The 27,992-nt window shown below is 37.0% G+C and overlaps 1 protein-coding gene across 1 annotated transcript in view; it reads right to left on the bottom strand.

Annotated features, from left to right (window-relative positions):
* The window catches only part of TBC1D19 (TBC1 domain family member 19), a 208,704-nt gene that overhangs the window by 176,829 nt on the left and 3,883 nt on the right, over positions 1–27,992 (bottom strand).

Genomic DNA, 27,992 nt, shown 5'->3' with positions numbered 1-27,992 from the left:
CAACCAGACAGAAGACCAATAAGGAAATTGAAAACCTAAACAATCTGATAAATGAATTAGATTTAACAGACATCTACAGGACATTACATCCCAAATCACCAGGATACACATACTTTTCTAGTGCTCACGGAACTTTCTCCAGAATAGATCATATGCTGGGACATAAAACAAGCCTCAATAAATTTAAAAAGATTGAAATCATTCAAAGCACATTCTCTGACCACAATGGAATACAATTAGAAGTCAATAACCATCAGAGACTTAGAAAATTCACAAATACCTGGAGGTTAAACAACACACTCCTAAACAATCAGTGGGTTAAAGAAGAAATAGCAAGAGAAATTGCTAAATATATAGAGACGAATGAAAATGAGAACACAACATACCAAAACCTATGGGATGCAGCAAAAGCAGTGCTAAGGGGGAAATTTATAGCACTAAACGCATATATTAAAAAGGAAGAAAGAGCCAAAATCAAAGAACTAATGGATCAACTGAAGAAGCTAGAAAATGAACAGCAAACCAATCCTAAACCAAGTAGAAGAAAAGAAATAACAAGGATTAAAGCAGAAATAAATGACATAGAGAACAAAAAAACAATAGAAAGGATAAATATCACCAAAAGTTGGTTCTTTGAGAAGATCAACAAGATTGACAAGCCCCTAGCTAGACTGACAAAATCAAAAAGAGAGAAGACCCATATAAACAAAATAATGAATGAAAAAGGTGACATAACTGCAGATCCTGAAGAAATTAAAAAAATTATAAGAGGATATTATGAACAACTGTATGGCAACAAACTGGATAATGTAGAAGAAATGGACAATTTCCTGGAAACATATGAACAACCTAGACTGACCAGAGAAGAAATAGAAGACCTCAACCAACCCATCACAAGCAAAGAGATCCAATCAGTCATCAAAAATCTTCCCACAAACAAATGCCCAGGGCCAGATGGCTTCACAGGGGAAGTCTACCAAACTTTCCAGAAAGAACTGACACCAATCTTACTCAAACTCTTTCAAAACATTGAAAAAAATGGAACACTACCTAACTCATTTTATGAAGCTAACATCAATCTAATACCAAAACCAGGCAAAGATGCTACAAAAAAGGAAAACTTCCGACCAATCTCCCTAATGAATATAGATGCAAAAATCCTCAACAAAATACTTGCAAATCGAATCCAAAGACACATTAAAAAAATCATACACCATGACCAAGTGGGGTTCATTCCAGGCATGCAAGGATGGTTCAACATCAGAAAAACAATCAATGTATTACAACACATTAAAAACTCGAAAGGGAAAAATCAATTGATCATCTCAATAGATGCTGAAAAAGCATTTGACAAAATCCAACATCCCTTTTTGATAAAAACACTTCAAAAGGTAGGAATTGAAGGAAACTTCCTCAACATGATAAAGAGCATATATGAAAAACCCACAGCCAGCATAGTACTCAATGGTGAGAGACTGAAAGCCTTCCCTCTAAGATCAGGAACAAGACAAGGATGCCCGCTGTCACCACTGTTATTCAACATTGTGCTGGAAGTGCTAGCCAGGGCAATCCGGCAAGACAAAGAAATAAAAGGCATCCAAATTGGAAAAGAAGAAGTAAAACTGTCATTGTTTGCAGATGATATGATCTTATATCTAGAAAACCCTGAGAAATCAACGATACACCTACTAGAGCTAATAAACAAATTTAGCAAAGTAGCGGGATACAAGATTAATGCACATAAGTCAGTAATGTTTCTATATGCTAGAAATGAACAAACTGAAGAGACACTCAAGAAAAAGATACCATTTTCAATAGCAACTAAAAAAATCAAGTACCTAGGAATCAACTTAACCAAAGATGTAAAAGACCTATACAAAGAAAACTACATAACTCTACTAAAAGAAATAGAAGGGGACCTTAAAAGATGGAAAAATATTCCATGTTCATGGATAGGAAGGCTAAATGTCATTAAGATGTCAATTCTACCCAAACTCATCTACAGATTCAATGCAATCCCAATCAAAATTCCAACAACCTACTTTGCAGACTTGGAAAAGCTAGTTATCAAATTTATTTGGAAAGGGAAGATGCCTCGAATTGCTAAAGACACTCTAAAAAAGAAAAACGAAGTGGGAGGACTTACACTCCCTGACTTTGAAGCTTATTATAAAGCCACAGTTGCCAAGACAGCATGGTACTGGCACAAAGATAGACATATAGATCAATGGAATCGAATTGAGAATTCAGAGATAGACCCTCAGATCTATGGCCGACTGATCTTTGATAAGGCCCCCAAAGTCACCGAACTGAGCCATAATGGTCTTTTCAACAAATGGGGCTGGGAGAGTTGGATATCCATATCCAAAGAATGAAAGAGGACCCCTACCTCACCCCCTACACAAAAATTAACTCAAAATGGACCAAAGATCTCAATATAAAAGAAAGTACCATAAAACTCCTAGAAGATAATGTAGGAAAACATCTTCAAGACCTTGTATTAGGAGGCCACTTCCTAGACTTTACACCCAAAGCACAAGCAACAAAAGAGAAAATAGATAAATGGGAACTCCTCAAGCTTAGAAGTTTCTGCACCTCAAAGGAATTTCTCAAAAAGGTAAAGAGGCAGCCAACTCAATGGGAAAAAATTTTTGGAAACCATGTATCTGACAAAAGACTGATATCTTGCATATACAAAGAAATCCTACAACTCAATGACAATAGTACAGACAGCCCAATTATAAAATGGGCAAAAGATATGAAAAGACAGTTCTCTGAATAGGAAATACAAATGACCAAGAAACACATGAAAAATGTTCAGCTTCACTAGCTATTAGAGAGATGCAAATTAAGACCACAATGAGATACCATCTAACACCGGTTAGAATGGCTGCCATTAAACAAACAGGAAACTACAAATGCTGGAGGGGATGTGGAGAAATTGGAACTCTTATTCATTGTTGGTGGGACTGTATAATGGTTCAGCCACTCTGGAAGTCAGTCTGGCAGTTCCTTAGAAAACTAGATATAGAGCTACCATTCGATCCAGCGATTGCACTCCTCGGTATATACCCGGAAGATCGGAAAGCAGTGACACGAACAGATATCTGCACGCCAATGTTCATAGCAGCATTATTCACAATTGCCAAGAGATGGAAACAACCCAAATGTCCTTCAACAGATGAGTGGATAAATAAAATGTGGTATATACACACGATGGAATACTACGCGGCAGTAAGAAGGAACGATCTGGTGAAACATATGACAACATGGATGAACCTTGAAGACATAATGCTGAGCGAAATAAGCCAGGCACAAAAAGAGAAATATTATATGCTACCACTAATGTGAACTTTGAAAAATGTAAAACAAATGGTTTATAATGTAGAATGTAGGGGAACTAGCAGTAGAGAGCAATTAAGGAAGGGGGAACAATAATCCAGGAAGAACAGATAAGCTATTTAACGTTCTGGGGATGCCCAGAAATGACTATGGTCTGTTAATTTCTGATGGTTGTAGTAGGAACAAGTTCACTGAAATGTTGCTATATTATGTAACTTTCTTGGGGTAAAGTAGGAACATGTTGGAAGTTAAGCAGTTATCTTAGGTTAGTTGTCTTTTTCTTACTCCCTTGCTATGGTCTCTTTGAAATGCTCTTTTATTGTATGTTTGTTTTCTTTTTAACTTTTTTTTTCATACAGGTGATTTGAAAAAAGAAGGGAAAGTTAAAAAAAAAAAAAAAAAAAAGAAAAAAGACAAACAAGGGGAAAAAAAAAAAAAAAAAGATGTAGTGCCCCCTTGAGGAGCCTGTGGAGAATGCAGGGGTATTCGCCAACCCCACCACCATGGTTGCTAACATGACCACAGACATAGGGGACTGGTGGTTTGATGGGTTGAGCCCTCTACCATAAGTTTTACCCTTGGGAAGACGGTTGCTGCAAAGGAGAGGCTAGGCCTCCCTGTATTTGTGCCTAAGAGTCTCCTCCTGAGTGCCTCTTTGTTGCTCAGATGTGGCCCTCTCTCTCTGGCTAAGCCAACTTGAAAGGTGAAATCACTGCCCTCCCCCCTACGTGGGATCAGACACCCAGGGAAGTGAATCTCCCTGGCAACGTGGAATATGACTCCCAGGGAGGAATGTAGACCTGGCACCGTGGGACGGAGAACATCTTCTTGACCAAAAGGGGGATGTGAAAGGAAATGAAATAAGCTTCAGTGGCAGAGAGATTCCAAAAGGAGCCGAGAGGTCACTCTGGTGGGCACTCTTATGCACACTTTAGACAACCCTTTTTAGGTTCTAAAGAATTGGGGTAGCTGGTGGTGGATACCTGAAACTATCAAACTACAACCCAGAACCCATGAATCTCGAAGACAGTTGTATAAAAATGTAGCTTATGAGGGGTGACAATGGGATTGGGAAAGCCATAAGGACCAAACACCACTTTGTCTAGTTTATGGATGGATGTGTAGAAAAGTAGGGGAGGGAAACAGACAGACAAAGGTACCCAGTGTTCTTTTTTACTTCAATTGCTCTTTTTCACTCTAATTATTATTCTTGTTATTTTTGTGTGTGTGCTAATGAAGGTGTCAGGGATTGATTTAGGTGATGAATGTACAACTATGTAATGGTACTGTAAACAATCGAAAGTACAATTTGTTTTGTATGACTGCGTGGTATGTGAATATATCTCAATAAAATGATGATTTAAAAAAAAAAAAAATAAAAAATAAAAAATAAAAAAATAAAAAAAATAAAAAAAAAAAAAAATAAAAAAAAAAAAAAAATAAAGGACACAACAGTAGCCAAGGCAGATATATGGGAAAGGATGATACCATGCCACAGTTCACAACAAACACAATCAGAATCCCTGAATTATTAATTCATATATCAATTAGAGAAATGCAATCTGGAGCTTCCCCTAGTATGTCCCAATCCCACCCTTAACAGATGTAAAAAAGAAAGAGAAAAAGAAAGAAGATAGTAAGCTCTTTCATTACTGATGTATATTCTATCTAGCCATGCTTTACAGAAAACGTATTTATTTGATTTTTCACTTCCCTAAACTAAATAATAAATGAATGGCAGTTTCTTCTCTCTTTTCTATGATCTCTAAATTCTATGATCTCTGAATTTGTTAAGCAACACACATATTTCTGATAATGAAGAATACAAAACAAACAACATTTGAGATATAATTTCATAAGTTTTTCAGGAAGGGACACTAGCAATGAGATGCTCCTGAGTTCTAGACTATGACACCCACCTATCAATTATATTATTCCTTCTCTCTCCAAAGAATATCCTCTTCCAAATTCCTTCCTTTCACAATTCTATTATTTATAATAAATATCTGAGCAACAAGATTTATTAAACACTTAATGGAATGGAAATAACATTTGGGATTTAATACAACATCCATTTAAATACAAATGATGCATGGTAATACAAAATAATCCTGATTTGGTGCTAGACATCAAATTTGGAATTAGGCCATCAACCCAGTGTCTAGAGGATGAGTGAGAAAATTCAATTTTAAGATGCAGGTTGCTTCACAACAGAGTAACTCAAAATCTCAGAAACAAACAAACAAACATGACCCCTTTCTAGAGAAGACAAATTCCTTATTATTGCTCTCTTAAATAATTAAACTTTCAATATATAAAATGACATGCTAAAATACAATTAATGCTTAATTATATATGCCTTTTAGCATATATAATTTAGAAGAGCTAGTGACAGATACAAACTTCTAAAAATCAATTATTTTTGGTTTTGGAATATTCTATGCGTTTTATTTTTCTAATTAAGTTGCACTACCTGGTACTTAACTGCCAATTAACACTGCAATGGAACTTTGTGAGTATACTCAAACAAAATAGAGACAATACAGAAAGTACTAGTGACAGGAAAATGTCCTCCTTATTAAATTTTATAAAGACATGTAACAAAGAAACAACGAGTTGTTCAAAAGTGTATTATCAAAGCTGATTGTATGGTTGCCTCTTAATATTAACCTGATTTCTATTAAATGCTCGTGCTTATGGATATGAACTAAAGTAAAATTGGCATCACATATTTTTTCAAGCCCAAGACTTATTTTAAAAATATCTATAAGATCTATTTTAAGTATGAATCGATAATATTACAGATCTTTTATTTTATTTATCCCAAGAACCAGTTAAACACATACTTTTAAGTTACCCATGTAATTAACCCCTTATCCTGCTTTATCTTTTTTTGTCTCCATTCCATTATCCTACTTTTTATTATTTCAAGGCAATTTAACTACCTGATGTTATATTATGTACAGATCCATAATCCTTTATCTAAAATTCTGAAATACAAGCTTTGAAAATCAAAGGCTTTTTCATAACTTAATTGGTGCCCTAACCCGAATTGGCATGAGGCTATTTATAGTATTTATCACATTAGTGTGAAAAATCATACATTTTGCTGCAGAAACATTAATGCATACAATTAAAAGGTGCTGCAGGACCCTGATGGGGATGTTAAAAAATGTAAAGAATATGCATGGACTACCTTCCCAAAATCTGAAAAAACCTAAATTCCAAAACATATTTGGTCCCATATTTTGGATAAGTATTTGCAAACTTGTATTATTTATTTGTAATACTGTCACCTCTCCATGAGGATAGAATTTTATTCCATTCACTGTTGTATCCACTAGGCTTAGAATTGTGCCTGACACGTGGTAAGTACCCAATAAACATTGTTGAATAATTGAATAAATGATCACATTTAATTAATACAGATGGAGTTCAAAATAGGGAGGTACAAAAATATTTCTTCAAGACAGAAATCACCAAATGAGGTTACATTTTATAGGTTCCTGTTCCCTTATATACAATTCTGAAATACAAAAAGCATTGAAAACAAAAGTTTTGTCATCATTGTTTATTTTCTGGAACCTTAAGATTTCTAACAAATTGGGAAACAGCTATTAATTTATTAGATCCCAAGTTTGAATAAATACAAACATTTAAAGGAAAGACATTTTCAAAAAAGAGCAGAGTCCCACAACAGACTTTGAATTCCCTAAGGACAAGGAAGGTTTTTAGTAATCTTTATATGACCTAATAAAGTACCTGGCACATAGCAGGCACTTGACATACATTGTTAGAATGAACACTGAAAAAGAAGAATGGTATTTACTCCATATAATATATACAGGTTGATTATCTGTCTTGTGTTATTCATTCTGCTAGGTCTGGAATATAGCCATGAACAAGACAGACAGAGTCTCTCCCTGCCTTCATGAATGTTATACTTTAGTGGAGAAGGCAGACACTGAATAAATACAGATGTGACGAATATTACAAAAAAGAAACTATGGATCATATAAAAGGGGTACCTAACCTAAGCTGGGAGGTCATGGAAACTGTGTAATCTTAAAGGAAAAAAGAATTTCTCTGGGTAAAGTGGGGATGAGAGTACGAGGAGCAGAGAAAGACCAGCCTGTGCAGCTGTGGCTGTAGACTAGAGGGTGAAGGGCACAGTGCCACATGAGACAGACAGTGGGCAGAGACCAGACCATCTAAGCTTTATAGCTCTGATCAAGGATTCTGGGCATTATTCTTCTCTCTAATGAGACGCAATGGGGGATTTTAGGCAAAGGAGTTATAACATCTCGTTTGGATTATTAAAGAACACCCAGGCTTCCATTTATTGAGCACTTACCATGTACTGAGCATGCTATCTTGTTCAGTCTTCACAGAATGGGATATATATTTCCAAGTTGGATGGTGTAGCTAGCAGCTGATCACCAGCTCTGCCTAAAACAACTAGTTAAGGCAAATAAAATACAAAAATCATCTATCTGAAGACAGAAGGGAGTTGCTGAGGGAACAAGAACTAGAGAAACAAAATCCAGAAAAGGAAAAATCTTGAGAGATGAGCTGGCTTCTATAGCCATTTTTTTCCTCTGAGATCATTAGCCAATTCTGAGCAAAGACAGGAGACTGAGACTGAGAACAAAAACCAGCACAAAGCCTGGTGGAGGGTTACTGAGGGTGAGAAATGAGGAGAACTTTGGCAGAGACTGTGGAGGTCTTAAACACACAGCAAGTTTTATCCTCAGGAAATAATCTGAATACTGGGCCTCTGTAAGGTGGCAGGCTAAAAACATAAGCAGAAAACATGTAGAAAAAGTTTTTCAACAGTCTAACATGACAAACAGGATCTAAAGTGGAAAGGATCTACAGAATATCAAATTCTTAACTGAAAACCCTGGAGGGCCAGGGAAGAACCTGAAAAAGATTGAGCCTAAGAGGCTAAAACCCAGCCACAACACAGCACAATTTCCTGATTAAGTAGAGGGGAGAAGGAACCCTCTATAAAGGAAGATATCATCCGGAGGATCTACAATTTTTCATACATAACGCGCCATTTGATAAAAATTTACTAGGCAAGCCAACAGACAAAACCTTCTAAACAAAAGCTAAGAGAAAATAACATCATAGAAAGAGATCTACAGGTGATCCAGATATTGCTGTTAACTGACAAGGACTTTAAAATAATTATAAATCATATGTTTAAGAAAACAGAGAGAAAAATTGGGCAAAATACATGAAAAATGGAGAATTTTACCTGAGAACTGGAATCAACAAGAGAAAGAACCACTTGGAAATCTTAGAACTAAAAATACACTACATAAATATGAACTTATTAAATGGATTTAACAGGAGAAAAGAAGCAGTATAAAACAGGATTAGTGAAATGGAAGAAGGTCAAAAGAAAACATACAAACTGAAGCACAGAAAAAACATAATGAGAAATAGAAATAAGTAGAACTCAGTCATTAAATCTAATATATATGTAAATGGTAGTCTAAGAAAGAAAGGAGAGCGAGACATGTAGCAGAATAAGCATCTGAACAGATAATAGCCAAAAATTTTCCAAAACTGGTGCAAGTTATCAACCCCAGATTTAACAAGTCCCACAAACCCAAAACAGAATGAATTAAATAATAATACAAATAACAACAACATACCAAGGTACATCTTAAAGAGACTGCTGAAAACCAGGGACCAAAAAAAAAAAAGTTAAAACAGCCAAGGTAGAGTTGAAACATGCATTCAATGAGCAATAAAAAGACTGATGGCTGGCTTCTCAACAAAAACCAAAGAAGCCAGAAGAAACAGAATAACATCTCAACATGTTGAAAGAAAATTACTGCTAACCTAGAAATCTATGCAGAAAAAAAATCCTTCAAAAATGAAGATGAAATAAAGATATCATCAAACAAAGAAAAAATTGACGAATTTGTCACCTGCCTGCACTAAGAGAAATACTAACAAGAGCCCTTATGGTAGAAGAAAATTAATCCCAAAGGGAAATAAGGAAATGAAGGAGGGAATGATGAAGAACAAAAAGGATAAAAATATGGTTAAGAATGAATAAATATTGACTAAATATTGATGCTAGAAAACAATAACAGCAATGTCTTGTAGGATTTAAAATACACATAGATTTAAAATGCAAGAAAATGCAAAAGAAGGGTAAAATGAGTAAAGTGTTCTAAATTCTAGTATTACAGTTAAGCGAAACAGGAAAAGTAATAATTTATATGACTATAATTAATCAAGAAAAATGCTTTAAGCTTTAGGATAACTACCAAAAGAATACTAAAATAATGTGTAACCATCAAGTTAATGGAGAAGAAAATATAGTAATAAAAATAATTGAATAATCCAAAAGAATGCAAGAAAAGAGAGAAAGGAGAACATGAAGCAGCTAGATTAAATAAAAAACAAATATTAAAATAAGAGTATGAAGCCAAATATATCAGTAAATTAATTAAATGTAAATGGACTAAATAATACAACTAAAAGACTATGATTGTCAGACTGGATTTTTTTAAAACCAAACTATATGGAGCTTTCAAGAGATAAAACTTAAACATGAAGTCACAGAGAGATTGAAAGTAAAAAGGAAGGCAAAAGCCATACTAGGCAATTGGTAAGCAAAAGAAAGCTGGTGTAGCTATACTAATAACCGAACCTTACTGGAGATAAAGAGAGGCATTTCATAATGATTAAGCAGTTAATCCAACAGGAAGACATCACAATACAAATCTGTATACAATCAATAAAAGACTCTTAAAATATATAAAGAAAAAATTGAAAGCAGTAAGAGGAAGAATAGACAAATACACAATCATGGTGGGAGATTTCAACATATGTCTTTTATTCACTAATAAAACAATTCAATAATTATGAACAACATAATTAACAAATTGACCTAAGTCACATACACAGATGAACTGATGTAATAGCAACAATATATATACTCTTGCCAGTGCACATGGAAAATTCAAGAAGATTGACTACGTTGGGTTATATAGAGCAAGTCTCAATAAATTTTAAAAGATTCAAATCACTCAGAGAATATTCTCAGATAACATGGAAATTAAGCCAGAAATCAATAACAAAAATATAAAAAGGAAATCTCAACTGCTTGAAAATTAAACAATATACTTCAAGAGAAACTTTGGGTCAAATAAGAAATCACAATAAGTGTTAAAAATATTTTGAACAGAAGGATAAGGAAAATATGGCATATTAGAATGTGTGGAGATTTCAAGAGAGAAGATGGCAGCATAGAGAGGAATGGAAGCTAGTTAGTCCCCCTGGAACTAATAAAAAACCAGGAACAACTAGTAAATAATGTGGAATAACAGCTGGGGGACAAATGTGACTGTTCACACATCATACACCAACCTGGCTTGGAAGGAATGCCAGAGAGCATAAAATCTGTAACTAAAAACTGCAGACACATGCTGAGAGTCCCTCCCCCATGGCATCCCAAACTGCAAAACCTCACTGTGACAGACAGCAGCACTCTCTGAACAAGCAACTACACCTCAGCCCAGCTCCAACTGAGGTTTTAATTAACAAATGTTGTCTGCTCAATATAAGCTATGAATCCCCAACAAGCAGACAGAGGCTTTTGGTGATGACTGACCTTGGAGAGCCAGAGGGCCTCCCTGGGAGGAAGGGGGAGCCCAAAGGACCAGATGTTATCTCTGGCTGATAGGTGAAATTGAGGGTGGCCACAGACTGACCCCGAAGGGGGGCTTTCTGCCCCTTTTTTGGCTCATTGGAGAAAGCCTCAGCCATTTTCAGCTCCCAGCACTCTGATCCAGACAAGGGTGGAGATACCAGAGTCAGAGAGACTATTCAAGTGCAAATGATATCTCCTAGGGGGTGTATCTTCCCTAAAGGAAAGAGGTGGTGCCAAGCTCTACTACGGGCCTTCCATTCAGAACCAGACCCCAGAGCCTGGGGGAAAACAGTGATGGGCCACATCCTTACACCAGTGTGGAGTAACAAGCTGACAGGTGCTACCTGCTGGGCAGAAACCCACAGTGGCTTGAGGCCTCACAGGGTGCATCAATCTTCTAAGACACACCCGCAGGGAGACCTGACACTATTGCCTCCTTCTGAGACCTGAGCCCATTCTGGTCTGGGAAAACCTGATGGGGTAACCAAGGAAAACAGATGCCTAGACAACAGAAAACTACAACCTACACTAAGAAAAACAAAGTTATGGCCCAGTCAAAGGAACAAACTTACACTTCAACTGAGATACAGGAATTGAAACAATTAATGCTAAATCAATTTTAAAAGTTAAGGGAAGATATGGCAAAAGAGATGAAGCATATAATGAAAACACTGGGCATACATACGGTAGAAATCAAAAGTTCGAAAAACCAACTGGCAGAATCTATGGAAATGAAAGGCACAACACAACAGATGAAAGACACAATGAAGATATACAACAGCACATCTCAAGAGGCAGAAGAAAACACTCAGGAACTGGAGAACAAGACACCTGAAAGCCTACACACAAAAGAACAGATAGAGAAAAGAATGGAAAAATATGAGCAACATCTCAGGGAACTGAATGACAACACGAAACACAGGAATATACATGTCATGGTTGTCCCAGAAGGAGAAGAGAAGGGAAAAGAGGCAGAAGCAATAATAGAGGAAATAATCAACGAAAATTTCCCATCTCTTTTGAAAGACATAAAATTACAGATCCAAGAAGTGCAGCGTACCCCAAACAGAATAGATCTGAATAGGCCTATGCCAAGACACTTAATAATCAGATTATCAAATGTCAAAGATAAAGAGAGAATCCTGAAAGCAGCAAGAGAAAAGCAATCCATCACATACAAAGGAAGCTTGATAAGACTATGTGCAGATTTCTCAATAGAAACCATGGAAGCAAGAAAGAAGTGGGGTGATATATTTAAGATATTGAAAGAGAAAAACCACCAAGAATCCTATATCCAGCAAAACTGTCCTTCAAATATGAGGGAGAGCTTAAAATATTCTCCGACAAACAGACAATGACAGAGTTTGTGAACAAGATACCTGCTCTACAGGAAACACTAAAAGGAGCACTGCAGACAGATGGGAAAAGACAGAAGTGAGGGGTTTGGAACACAATTTTGGGAGATAGTAGCACAGCAATGTAAGTACACTGAACAAAGATGACTGTGAGTATGCTTGAAAGAGGAAGGTTGGGACCATGTGGGACACCAGAAGGAAAGAGGAAAGATAAAGACTGGGACTGTATAACTCCGTGAAGCCTAGGGTGCTCAACGATTGTGATAAAAGGTTCAAATATGTTTTTACATGAGGTAGAACAAATGAATGGCATCATTGCAAGGTGTTAAAAATAGGGTGGGATTGGAAGAAAATACAATCAATGCAAACTAGAGACTATAATTAACAGAAACATTGTATTATGCTTCCTTTAATGTAACAAAGGTAATATACCAAAGCTAAATGTATATGGGGGGTGGGGGACATAGGGAAGGGGTATGGGACTCTTGGCATTGGTGATGTTGTCTGACTCTTTATCCTATTTTAGTTTAGTGCTATCTTCCTTTCGTTGCTTCCTAGTTGTCATGTTTTTTTTTTTCTCTTTTTTCTTTTTCGGTTTCTCTACCTTCTTTGACTCTTTCTTCTTTGTGGAAGAAATGGAGATTTCCTTATATAGACAGTGGTGATGGTGGTGAATGCATAAATATGTGACTATATAGGGGACCATCAATTGTTTACTTAGGACAGAATGTATGGTGTGTGAACAAAACCGTCTTAAAAAAAATAGATGGATGAAGAAACCTTGGGGGTAGTATGTTGAGTGAAATAAGGCAGACACATAAGGACAAATATTGCAGGGTCTCAGTGATACGAACTAATTATAATATGTAAATTCATAGACATGAAATATAAGTTACCAAGATATAGAACGAGGCTAAAGAATGGGGAGCAGTTGCTTATTATGAGCAGAATGTTCAACTAGGGTGAAAATGGACAGAGATGATGGTAGCACATTGTGAGAATAACTAACAGTGCTGAATGGTGTGTGAACGTGGTGGAAAGGGTAAGCTCAGACTCACATATGTCAGCAGAAGGAAAGTTGGAGGTTAAAAGATGGGAATGTATAAAACAGTGAATCTTGTGGTGGACAATGTCCATGATTAGCTGTACAAATATTAGAAAACTCTCTCATGAACTAGGACAAATGTATGACACTGTAACTAGAAGATAATAATAGAGGGGCATATAGGAAAAAAATATATAACTATTGCAAACTATATACTACAGTTAGTAGTATTTTAACATTCTTTCATCAACAGTAACAAATGTACTATACCAATACTATAAATCAATAATGGAGGGCAGTTGGTTAGAGGTATGAGAGGACTTGAGTTTCCTTTTTTTGCCTTTATTTCTTTTCTGGAGTAATAAAAATGTTCTAAAAATTGAAAAAAAACTAATTGTGGTGATGGATGTACAGTTGTATGATAGTACTGTGGGCAATTGATTGTACACTTTGGATCTTTGGATAATTGTATGGTATGTGAACAATCTCAATATAAAAAAAATAACAAAAATTTAAAATGACATTATGCTAAGTAAAAGAAACCAGACACAAAGTACTATATATTGCATAATTCCATTTATATAAAAGGTAACTGTAAATAAATTTACAAAGACAGAATTAGATTAGTGGTTATGTAGGGCTGGGGAATGATAGAGGGATTGAGAGGTGACTGCTATGGGTATGGGTTTGGGTATGGGTTTTTTCTTTTTGGAGTAATGAAAATGTTCCAAAATTGATTGTAGTAATGAATGCACAATTTTGTGATTATACAAAAAGTCACTGGCTGTACACTTTGGATGGATTGTATGGATGTGAATATATCTCAGTAAAATTGCTTTAAAAATGTGTGGAATGTAGCTAAAGATATCTTTTCTTAAGTTCACATTTCAGCAAAGAAAAAAGGCTAGATATTCATAATCTAAGCTTTCATCTCAAGACTCTAGGGGAAAAAAAGAGTAAATAAAGCTCAAAAATGTAGAAGAAAGTAATAATAAAACTATGACATGAAATTAAGAGAAAATCAGCAAAGTCAAAAATTGGTTCTCTGATGTGAGTAATAATTGATAAATCTCTAGTTCAACTGTTAAAACATACTCACACATGGAAACATTACCATCATCAAAATGTATGGGCTTTTCAGATATTAAAAAGACAATCAAAGTTTACCATAAACAACTTTAGACCAATGACTTGTATAATTTAAATGAAATGAACAAATTCCTTGAAAAACAATTTAATGACATTGGCAAGAACATAAAATCTGAATACTCTATCTACTAAAATTGAATCTGCTTTAAATACCTTGCCAATACAATACTGAAGAACAAAGTTGGAGAACAGACACAACCTGACTTCAGACACAGTGGTATTTGCAAAAGAATAGACAAATAGATAAATAGATTTGAATAGAGAAGACAGAAATAAACCCATACAAACATAGTCAACTGATGTTTGACAAAGGAACAAAGACAATTCAAATGAGAAAGGATAGTCTTTTTAAGAAATGGTGCTGGAACTAGACAGCCACAAAAAAAAAAAAAAAAAAATGGTGACTCGGGCAAGATGGCGGCATAGAGAGGAGTGGAACCTAAGTAGTCCCCCTGGAACAACTACAAGAAACCAGAAACAACTAGTAAATAATCCAGAATAACTGCAGGGGGACAAACGAGACCATTCATTCATCATACACCAACCTGAATTGGGAGGAATGCCAGAGAACACAGCATAAAATCTGTAAGTAAAACCTGCGGAACCAGGTCGGGAGACCCCCTCCCCCATAGCCTGAGCTGCGGAGCCGCGTGGTGCCACAGATACACTCTCTCCCAGCAAGCGAATACAGCTCAGCTGAGCTCCAACTGGGGTTTTAAGTAGCGAGTGTGAACTGCTCACTACAGGTACGCAGCCCCAAAAAAACAGACAGAGGCTTTGGGTGACGACTGACCTGGGAGAGCCGGAGGGTCGCCTTGGACTGGGTCTGAAGGGGACTATCTGTTTCTTTTTTGGCTCAGTGGAGAAAGCCCCAGTCATTTTCAGTTTCCAGGGCTGTGACTTGGGGAAGGGTGGAGACACCACAAGCAGAGAGCGAGACCACTGAAATGCTAATGACCTCCACCTGAGGGGTCTGTCTTCTCTAGGAGGAGAGGGGTGGGGCCCTTTCCATTCAGAACCAGACCCCAGAGCCTGGGGAAACACGGCCATACCTCCTCACACCAGTCAAGAATTATAGGCTAACAGGCGTCACCTGCTGGGCAGAAAAGCACAGTGACCTGAGGCATCAAAGGGTGGAGCAATTTTCTAAGACACACCCTCAGGGAAACCAGATACTGAATATTTCTTCCCTCTGGGACCTGAGCCTGTTCTGGTCTGGGAAAACCTGATTTGGATAACCAAGGAAACCATGCCTAGACAACAGAAAATTACAACCTACACTAAGAAAAACAAAATTATGGCCCAGTCAAAGGAACAAACGTACACTTCAATTGAGATATAGGAATTTAAACAACTAATGCTAAATCAATTCAAAAAGTTTAGAGAAGATATTGCAAAAGAGACAGAGGCTGTAAAGGGAGCACTGGACATGTATACGGCAGAAATCAAAAGTTCAAAAAACCTACTAGTAGAATCTATGGAAATGAAAGGCACAACACAAGAGATGAAAGACACAATGGAAACATACAACAGCAGATCTCAAGAGGCAGAAGAAAACGCTCAGGAACTGGAGAACAAAACACCTGAAAGCCTACACGCAGAGGAGCAGCTGGAGAAAAGAATGAAAAAATATGAGCAACGTCTCCGGGAACTCAAGGATGAAACAAAGTACAATAATGTACGTATCATTGGTGTCCCAGAAGGAGAAGAGAAGGGAAAGAGGGCAGAAGCAATAATAGAGGAAATAATTAATGAAAATTTCCCATCTTTTATGAAAGACATAAAATTACAGATCCAGGAAGTGCAGCGTACTCCAAACAGAAGAGATATGAATACGCCTACGCCAAGACACATAATAATCAGATTATCAAATGTCAAAGACAAAGAGAGAATCCTGAAAGCAGCAAGAGAAAAGCGATCCATTACATACAAAGGAAGCTTAATAAGACTATGTGTGGATCTCTCAGCAGAAACCATGGAGGCAAGAAGGAAGTGGTGTGATATATTTAAGATAATGAAAGAGAAAAACCACCAACCAAGAATCCTGTATCCAGCAAAGCTGTCCTTCAAATATGAGGGAGAGCTCAAAATATTTTCTGACAGACAATGAGAGACTTTGTAAATAAGACACCTGCCCTACAGGAAATACTAAAGGGAGCACTACAGGGTGATAGAAGACAGGAGTGTGTGGTTTGGAACACAATTTTGGGAGATGGTAGCACAACAATGTAAGTACACTGAACAAAGGTAACTATGAATACAGCTGAGAGAGGAAGATGGGGAGCATGTGAGACACCACAAGAAAGGAGGAAAGATAACGACTGGGACTGTGTAACTTGGTGAAATTTAGAGTATTCAACAATTTTGATAAAATGTACAAATATATTCTTTTACGAGGGAGAGCAAGCAAATGTCAACCTTGCAAGGTGTTAAAAATGGGGAGGCATTGGGGGAGGGATGCAATCACCATAAACTAGAGACTGTAACTAATAGAATCATTGTATTATGCTTCCTTGAATGTAACAAAGGTGATACACCAAGGTGAATGCAGATAAGAGGGGGGGATAGGGGAGGCATGTTAGACACTTGACATTGGTGGTATTGTCTGATTCTTCATTCTACTTTGATTTAAGGTTATTTTTCCTTTTGCTGCTTCCTAGCTGTCATTTTTTTTTTTCCTCTTTCTTTTGCCTCTCTACCTTCTTTGACCCTCCCTCCTGCCTTGTGGAAGAAATGTAGATGCTCTTACATAGATGGTGGTGAAGGTGGTGAACACATAAATGTATGACCATGCAGAAAACCATCGATGATTTACTTAGGATGGAATGTATGGTGAGTAAACAAAACCATATTAAAAAAAATGGGTTGATGACAAAACCTCGAGTGCAATATACTGACTGAAATAAGCCAGACACATTAGGACAATTATTGCAGGGTCTCACTGATAGGAACTAATTACAATATGTAAACTCATAGACATGAAATATAAGGTACCAAGATATAGGACGAGGCTTAAAAATGGGGAGTGGTTGCTTAGTATGAGCAGAATGTTCAATTAGGATGAACTTAAATGTTTGGAAATGAACAGGGGTGTTGGTAGCAAGATGTGAGAATAACTAACAGCGCTGAATGGTGTGTGAATGAGGTGGAAAGGGGAAGCTCAGAGTCATATATGTCACCAGAAGGAAAGTTGGAGGTCAAAAGATGGAAATGTATAAAACTGAATCCTATGATGGGCAATGTCCATGATCAACTGTACAAATACTAGAAATCGCTTCATGAACCAGAACAAATGTATGACAATACAATTAGAAGTTAATGATAGAGGGGCATATAGGGAAGAACTATATATACCTATTACAAACTATATACTACAGTTAGTAGTATTTCAACATTTTTTCATAAACAGTAACAAATGTACTGTATCAGTACTAGGAGTCAACAATTGAGGGGGGTTGGTTAGGGATAGGGGAGGATTAGAGTTTCCTTTTCTTTTTTTCTTTTTTCATCTTTCACTTTATTTCTTGTCTGGAGTAATGAAAAGTTTCTAAAAATTGAACAAAAATTAAGTGTGATGGATGCACAGCTGTATGAGGGTACCCAGGGGCAAGTGATTGTACACTTTGGATCTTTGGATAATTGTATGGTATCTGAACAATCTCAATAAAAATGAAAAAAAAAAGAAATGGTGCTGGAACTAGACAGCCACAAAAAAAAAAAAAAAAAAAAAAAACAGAAAAAAGACCAAAGAATCTAGACCTAGACTTTACATCTAAGATGAACTTCATTAAAATTAAAAATGTCTGCTCTGAGAAAAGCACTGTTAAAAGAATGAAAAAACAAGCCACAAACTGGAAGAAAATATTTGCAAGATATATTTCTGATAAAGGACTTGTATCCAAATATACAAAGAATGCTTAAAACTCAACAATAAGGAAACAAACAACTGAATTTAAAAATGGGCAAAAGCTCTGAATGTACACATGGCATATAAGCATATGAAACAATGCTCAGCATCATATGTCATTAGGGAATTACAAATTATAACTACAAGAGAGATCCAAGATGGTGGATTAGGAGAGACTGAACAAAATTCTCCTCCAAGAAAACCAATAGATATAGGACAGAAAGTGCTCCAGAACAGCAGTTGCAGGGTTCCACTGGCTGGGGAGGGACTTCTATACACATAGTGAGTATGTACTTGAAGAAACCAAAAGACTGCACTCAAGACACCCAGGGAAGTGAATCTCCCTGGCAATGTGGAATATGACTCCCAGGGAGGAATGTAGACCTGGCACCGTGGGACGGAGAACATCTTCTTGACCAAAAGGGGGATGTGAAAGGAAATGAAATAAGCTTCAGTGGCAGAGAGATTCCAAAAGGAGCCGAGAGGTCACTCTGGTGGGCACTCTTATGCACACTTTAGACAACCCTTTTTAGGTTCTAAAGAATTGGGGTAGCTGGTGGTGGATACCTGAAACTATCAAACTACAACCCAGAACCCATGAATCTCGAAGACAGTTGTATAAAAATGTAGCTTATGAGGGGTGACAATGGGATTGGGAAAACCATAAGGACCAAACACCACTTTGTCTAGTTTATGGATGGATGTGTAGAAAAGTAGGGGAGGGAAACAGACAGACAAAGGTACCCAGTGTTCTTTTTTACTTCAATTGCTCTTTTTCACTCTAATTATTATTCTTGTTATTTTTGTGTGTGTGCTAATGAAGGTGTCAGGGATTGATTTAGGTGATGAATGTACAACTATGTAATGGTACTGTAAACAATCGAAAGTACAATTTGTTTTGTATGACTGCGTGGTATGTGAATATATCTCAATAAAATTATTATTAAAAAAAAAAAAAAAAAAAAAAAAAAAAGACTGCACTCAAGATGGGTAAGTGTTCAGCCTGGAACACCGCCTACAACTCAATGACAATAGTATAACAGCCCAATTATAAAATGGGCAGAATACATGAAAAGACATCTCTCTGAAGAGGAAATACAAATGGCTAAAAAACACATGAAAAAATGTTCATCTTTACTAGCTATTAGGGAGATGCAAATTACACAATGAGATATAATCTCACACCAATTAGAATAGCTGACATTAAAGAAACAGGAAACTACAAATGCTGGAGAGGATGTGGAGAAATTGGAACTCTTATTCATTACTGGTGGGACTGTATAATGGCACAGCCACTCTGGAAGACAGTTCAGCGGTTCCTCAGAAAACTAGATATTGAGTTACCCTATGATCCCACAATTGCATTTCTTGTTATATACCCAGAAGATCTGAAAACAGTGACATGAACAAATATTTGCACACCAATGTTCCCAGCAGCATTGTTCACAATTGCCGAGATGGAAACAATCCAAATGTCCTTCAACAGATGAGTGGATAAACAAAATGCAGTATATACACACAACGGAATACTATATAGCAGTAAGAAGGAATGAGGTCGTGAAACATATGACAATGTGGATGAACCTTGAAGACATCATGCTGAGTCAAACAGCCCAGACACAAAAGGAAAGATATTGTATGTTACCACTAATGTGAACTTTGTGGAAAATGTAAAATAAGTTTCTTATTATGTAGAATATAGGGGACCCAGAGATAGACAGAAGCTAATGGAGGGGGAATGATAATCTAATATGTACAGATATGATAATGAGGGTGATCTTAATGGTATGGAAATGCTCAGGTGTGACTATGGTTCATTAATGGGATTATAAGTATCAGTGACATATTAAAGGTGAACATGTTTGTAAATGGTTGTGCAAAGGCATGTAACCCACAGAGTAGCAACACAAACCTAAATAAGCGCTACTATGATATACTTATAAGGTGTGACACTGGTGCAGAGGGTTAACAACAGAGTGGTATGGAAAAACTACCCGTTACATATTAAAGACTATATTTAATACGAATATCTTACCAACTCTACACTAACACTAGGGATGGATAATTAGTAGCTGATAAGAGCTCTGGGATGTATTACATTATGATAATTGTTTAAAGTTGAGAGTGATGATCATACAACAAAGTGAAGATAATGTAAGAAACTGACCATTTATCTTGGGATATAATATAGATTAAATAAAGTTAGGAACCCACTACTTAATAAATCAAGCCCTCGACTTGAGGCTTGCTCTTGTGAAATTTAGGGTTGTAAACAGAAGGCTGAGCCCTCCTATAATTATGCCTAAGAGGCACCTCCAGGGAACCTCTTTTGTTGCTCAGATGTGGCCTTTCTCTCTCTAAGCCCAACTCAGAATAACTTCCCCCCACAAGGGACATGACTCCCAGGGGAATGAATCTCCCTGGTGCCATGGGACATGACTCCCAGAAATGAGCCTGGCCCTGGCAGTGAGGGACTGAAAATGCCTACTTGACCAAAAGGGGGAAAAAGAAGGGTAACAAGCTGAAGTCACAGTGGCTGAGAGATTCCAAATAGAGTTGAGAGGTTATCCTGGAGGTTTCTCTTACGCAAGCTCCAGCTACACATCCCAAATGGCCACAGTATGCCATGCCCTTACCAAAAGTAGCTCCCAATCCCTAGGTCCCTATCTGAGACTCTATAAAAGATTCACTCACTAAATTTTATCTTTCAAAAACTTAAATCCATCAGAATGTTCCTATAGCAGACAAGTCCTGAAACCCAGAGGCAACAGCCTCTTTAAGATCAACAATCAGATGCAGTTCCCTTCCCCATACTGTTGACACCCCCTTTAAAATGAGCAAGTTAGGGTGCTCACTGCCTAAACATCCCTGAAGATGAAGAAAGAAATTAAGTGAGAGGAAGGGGTAGCAAAGAACAAGATAAGATTTAACAAAGGTCATACTGAAACTTTATATAATTATATATATATATGATCCTGGGGTGTTGGAATGTCTAGAAGGAGGTAAATGACATGATGGAACTCAAGCCTATAGCACCCTTTGGGATTTGCTCTATAGCTGCTCATAGAATTGTGCCTTGAAGGTCTTCATCTTTCTATATATATCTTGTATTGCATAATAGGGAAGGTACTGAGGCTGTGGAACTGTAACCCACAACAATTTTTGAAATTACCTACATAACTGCTCATTGAGCTGTACACTGAGAGTTGACACCTTTCTGTATATATGTTATATTTTACAATAATAGAAGTGGCTGAAGTTGTGGAACTGTGACCAATGACGTTCTTTGAAATTTGCTCACTAACAACTTGTGAAATCGTACTTTGAAAGTTATCACTGTTAGTATGTATTTCAAAGTTTACAATAAAAAATAAAAGATTAAACTACAACAACAAGAGACTACTAGACATCTATTAGAATAGCTAAAATCCAAATCACTGACAGCATCAAATGCTGATAGGGACATGGAGCAGCAGAAACTTTTACTCATTGCTGGCAGAATGCAAAATGGTACAGACACTTTGGAAACCAGTTTAGCAGTTTCTAATAACACTAAATAGTCTTACCATATGATGCAGCAATCACATTCCTGCAAAAAGAGTTGAAAACTATGTCCACAAAAAAATCTGCACATGAGTATTTATAGCAGTTTTATTTATAATTGCCAAAACTTCAAACCAAGATTGAATGAATAAACAAACTGTAGTACCTTTATAAAATGGAATACTAATTAGCAATAAAAAAAAGAAAGAAAGAAAAAGAGCTTTCAAGCCACCTACAGGAAGCTTAAAAGCATATTGCCAAGTGAAAGAAGCCATTCTGAAAAGGCTACATACTATATGATTCCAAACAAAGGCAAAACTATGGAAAGAGATCAGTGGTTGTCAGAGGTTATGGGAAGGAGGGGAAAGAGACAGGAATGAATAGATGGAGCACAGAGGATTTAGGGCAGTGAAATTATTCTGTATAATACTGGAATGGTGGTTACATGACATGATACATTTGTCAAAACCGGTAGACTTGTACGACACAAGGTAAACCATGGACTTTAGCTAATGTATCATTATTGCTTCATCAACAGTAACAAATGTATCACAATAAAGCAAGATGTTTATAAAAGGGAAAACTATGGGGAGTTGATACATAGGAACTCTGTACTTTCTACTCAATTTTTCTGTAAACCTAAAACTTCTCTTAAAAAAAAAACTTCCATTAATAAAAAAATAAATAAATAAATAAACCTTCCTAAAATGAAAACTCCAGATACAGGCTTCATTGAAGAATTCTTCCAAATATTAAAGAAAGAAATTACACAATCTTATTACACTCTTGCAATAAATAAAAAAGGAGGGAACACTCTCCCACTCATTTTATGAGGCCAGTATAACCTTGATATAAAAGTTGACAAAAACATTAAGAAAGGAAAATGATAGACCAATCTTTCTTATGGGCACAGATGCAGTCCTTAAACACCTACTACTGTAAATCCTTCTATCACTTAGCACGTAGAAAGCCAAAAGAGAACATCACTCCTGTTCTAACAAGGAGAAAAAGTGGTATAATCTACAAATTTTGAACCTATCAAAAAAAATCAAGGTAGCAAGACAACCAAGTGAACTAAATTCCAAAGTGTAATAAGCCCCTCCAAGGACACACTGTATTCTGAACTATTTCACCTTTGGCAGAACACAGGAGAAAATGAAGCCACCATACAAGTGGATAACAAGAAATCAGCTAAAATTTTAATTGTTAAAACTAAGTGTGGGCTAGCAGGCCACTTTGGAAGACTGCAAGCCCAAAACACAAAGGAAATTCATACTTGCTGGCATGCTCTGTGGGCCCACACAAAGGACTGGGAACCGAGCAGGGAACTCAGAGAACTCCATTTGCGGTACAAGTGCACAAGAATGAACAGTAGGCCGCCAGTACAGGACAAGCATAAAACTGTGCTACCTTGTCCAGACTCCTTTCTCATGTGAGACAAAGGCCTTAAATGCTTAGGGAAGAGTTCAGAAACCCTCTCATTCTGAAGACACAGGCCATGATTCATTGTTTCTGGGAGTGGGGTAGATGGAAAAGCCCTCTGCCTCATGGGAAGGTAAGGAAACCCTATTGGGTCCAGTACCCTAGATGAATAAAAGCAGAGGTGCTACCACTAGGGGAGGGACAGGAATCTCTTCCACCTTACACTGCCACAGATGCAAGGCAGAGTTTGGCTGTCAAAGGGGAAGGAGGGAAGGGAATGCTAAGTCCCCACACCCCAAGGACAAAGTACATGGACTAAGACAGGGCCAGGAGAATAGAGATCCCCTGTACATACCATGAGCCTACGACTGAGTAACAAACAACAGATTATTGCTGGGGGAGGACAAGAGTGTGAAGAGAGACCTTCCTCTGTGGCACAAGCAAGCAGGGACTTGTGAATCTACGGAAGGAGTAGAAACAGAGTAAAACTCTCCAGTATCCCAGGTAACAACAGCCCACAACTGGAGGAACTTGAAGCCTGAAGGCAATGTTGGCAATAACAAAATCTACACCTCATGTGACTCCTGACTAGCCCCCACAATCAGTAAGGATATATAGAACACTTGAACAAAATTATCAATCTACTTGACCTATAGGTCACTTTACCCAACACCACCAGAATGCATATGCTTTTCAAGTGCACATGGAATACTCAACAAGATAAAACTTACTCTGGGCCATAAAATAAACTTCAACAAATTTAAAAGAACTGAAATACAAATTATATTCTTCACCATAATGGAATTAGACTAGAAATCAATCAGAGAATAATAATGGTAAAATCCCCTTAAGCTGGAAACTTAAAAACACATTTCTAATAACTCATGGGTCAAAGTGGAAACTCACAGGACAAATATAAAAGATATCTAACTGAATAAAAATGCAATAGAATATATCAGAATTCATGGTACCCAGCTAAAGCAGTGCATAGAGGGACATTTATAGCATTACAATAGAAGAGATTAAAGATCTCAAATCAATAATCTAAGTTTCCACCTAAAGAACTAGAAAAGAAAGCAAATTAAACCCAAAGCAAGCAGAAAGAAATAACAGAGAGGGAAAAAAATATCAGTGAGACTGCAACCAGGAAAACTGTAAGGAAAATCAATGAAAAGAAATGATCATTCTTTGAAAAGAACAATAAAATTGATAACTCTCTAGAAAGACTAATCAAACACACATTATAATATCAAGAATGAAAGGGGCTATCACTACAAATCCTAGAGACATTAAAAAGAAATTAAGGGAATAATATAAACTACTTTACGTCAACATATTTGATAACCTAGATTAAGTACAATATCTTGAAGCATAAAAACTACCAAAGCTTACACAAGAAGAAACAGATAACTTAAAAGAGCCCTGTGTCTATTAACAAAATTTATTTGCAGTTAAAAATATCCCCATGAAGAAAACACCAAGGTCCAATGATGTCACTGAAAATTCTACCACACATTTAAGGAAAAATAATATTAATTCTATACAAATTCTTCCCAAAAAATAGGAAAGGGGAAAACACTTACCAATTCATTTTATGAGATCAGCATTATGCGCTATCAAACCTGGACAAACACATTACAAGGAAAAAAAAAAAAAAACAAAAAAGCAAACCAACATTTTTCATGAATACAAAAGGATAATCCATCACGGCCAAATGGAATTTACCTCAGGAATGAACACTGGTCATTATTCAAAAGCCAATCAATGTTATTCACCACATCAACAGACCACAGAAGTGTCTCTAAAGGTGCAGGGAAAGCATTTTAAAAATTCAACATCTATTCAAGATAAAACTATCAAAAAAAGGGGGGGGGGTGTTCTAGTTTGCTAACGCTGCTGGAATGCAAAACAACAAAGATGGATTGGCTTTTATAAAAGGGGTTTATTTGGTCACACAGTTACAGTCTTAAGACCATAAAGTGTCCAAGGTAAGACATCAGCAGTCAGGTACCTTCACTGGAGGATGGCCAATGGTGTCCGGAAAACCTCTGTTAGCTGGGAAGGCACGTGGCTGGCATCTGCTCCAAAGTTCTGGTTTCAAAATGGCTTTCTCCCAGGACGTTCCTCTCTAGACTGTAGTTCCTCAAAAATGACAATCTTAGTTGCACTTGGGATATTTGTTCTCTTTCAGCTCCTCCGGAGCAAGAGTCTGCTTTCAATGGCTGTCTTCAAACTGTCTCTCATCTGCAGCTCCTGTGCTTTCTTCAAAGTGTCCCTTTTGGCTGTAGCTCCTCTTCAAAATGTAACTCTCAGCTGCACTGAGTTCCTTCTGTTTGTCAGCTCATTTACATAGCTCCAGTGATTTAATTTAGACCCACCCTCAATGGGTGGGGTAACATCTCCATGGACATTATCCAATCAGAGTCATCACCCACAATTGGATGGGGCGCATCTCCACAGAAACACTCAAAGAATTACAATCTAATCAACACTGATATGTCTGCCCACACAAGATTACATCAAAGAATATGGCTTTTTCTCGGGGACATAGTACATTCAAACTGGCATGGGGGGAATAGAAGGGAACTTCCTCTGCTTGATAAAAAGCATCTATACGACACTGTACTGGAGGTCCTGACAAATGCAACAAGGCAAGAAAAAGAAATAAAAAAGCATACAGATTGCAAAGGAAGAAGGTAAACTGTCTTTATTGGCATATGACAACTGTACTTGGAAAGTCATAAGTAATCTATTTAAAAAAAGGTGCTAGAACTGGTAAGTAAATTCGTCAAGGTCTCAGGATACATGGTAAATATACAAAAATCAGTTGTATTTCTATACACTAACAACAAACAATTGGAAGTTGAAACAAGAAACAGTTACATATAATAGCATTAAAAACATGAAATACTTAGGGAAAAATATAACAAAATCTGTGCAAGATTTGTATGTTTGAACTACAAAACACTGACAAGAGACAATAAAGAAGATATAAATAAACGGAGATATACTGTTTATGTACCAGAAAACTCAATGTTGTTAAGATATCAGTTCTCCCCAAATTTATCTACAGATGCTACATAAACCCAGTAAACTTTTTTTACAGTAATTTACAAGCTAATTCTAAAAGTTTTATGGTAAATCAGAGGATGTAGAATAGTCAAAACAATTTTTGAAAAAGAGGAATAAAACAGGAGGACTACCTACCTGATTTTAAGATGTGCTATAAAGTTACAAAAATCCTGACACTGTGGTATTGGCATAATGATAGACTAAGAAATCAGTGAAACAGGATAGAGAGTCCAGAAACAGTTACATGTATTTTCATGCAACCTATTTTCAACAAGTATGCCGAGGAAATTAATGGAAAAGGGATAGTTTTCAACAAATAGGTACTGGAAATATAAGATATCCAGATTCAAAAAAAAAAAAAAAAATCACAAAACAAACCATGTCTTACCTCATACCATATATAAAAAATAACCCAAAATAAATCATAGGAAAAAAAAAATACATGAGAGACCTAAATATACAAGCTAAAACTATAAAACTTCTAGAACAACACATAGGAGAAACTCTTTGCATCCTTGTGTTAGGCAAATATTCTTAGGTAGGATAGAAAAAGCATGAATCATAAAAGAAGAAATGGATCGATTTTATGCTTATCAACCAACAAATGGATAAACAAATCTTGATACATCCAAACAACAGAATATTGCCCAGCAATAAAAAGGAATAGAAGTGTCCCTCTCTGATCAAAATGGCAGAATGAGTAGCTCCACAGCTCTGTCCCCTCATAGAAGCTTTGAACAATCAGCAAGAACTGTCAAAGCTCCAGAAAACAATAAATGGACTGCAGTAACAGAACAAGCGCTGAATCAAGAAAACGACTACTTAAAAGCAATAGGATCTCATGGCACCCTGGGTGGTCCCTCCCCCATCCTCACCAGCTCAGCACAGAGCTGGCTGTACTCCCAGTGCAGATCCCTGGTCCTAGTACTGGAGGGAGCAGAGCAACTCTCATGTACATATTGGGAGCATATATGTCTGGTCCAGTCTGTCCACTGGTGGCCTGAGGGTCTCTCCATCCCAGAACTTGTCAATCATGTCGAAGACAGCTCACAGAACTCTCCTACAGAATGCTGTAGACAGCAATCAAGTCATGCTGCCTGGGGCAAGGGGCTGCTGCCTGTAGGACAAAGAGCAGTGCCTGAGACCATGAGGAAACTGTTCCTAGGGAAGAGGGGACATTAGTACCCATGTAAACAGGGGAATTCCTAGGGCCAAATGCACATACCCAAGATAAGACACATGTGCAAAAGAGGGCCAGGGAGTTCCCAACTCTTTGGCCTGGAGCTATGCTGTCAACTCCTATATGAATAGGCTCTGAAGGAGAGCACTCACACAGGCCAATCTCTAGAGACTGGGAAATGTGTTTTGTTTCTTTCCTTCTTTTATTTGTTTATTTTTGTTAGCTCCTGGCATTCAAGGAAAGCTTTGTTATAATGCTAGCTGAATACAAGCTTAAGGAACAAGTGCCTCAGAGTTTAA

Source organism: Choloepus didactylus, chromosome 3 (genome assembly GCF_015220235.1).
Source record: "Choloepus didactylus isolate mChoDid1 chromosome 3, mChoDid1.pri, whole genome shotgun sequence".
In the NCBI taxonomy this organism is placed as follows: Eukaryota; Metazoa; Chordata; class Mammalia; order Pilosa; family Megalonychidae; genus Choloepus; species Choloepus didactylus.
The sequence above is the reverse complement of the archived record's forward strand: the minus strand, read 5'-3'. Positions and strand labels throughout refer to the sequence as shown.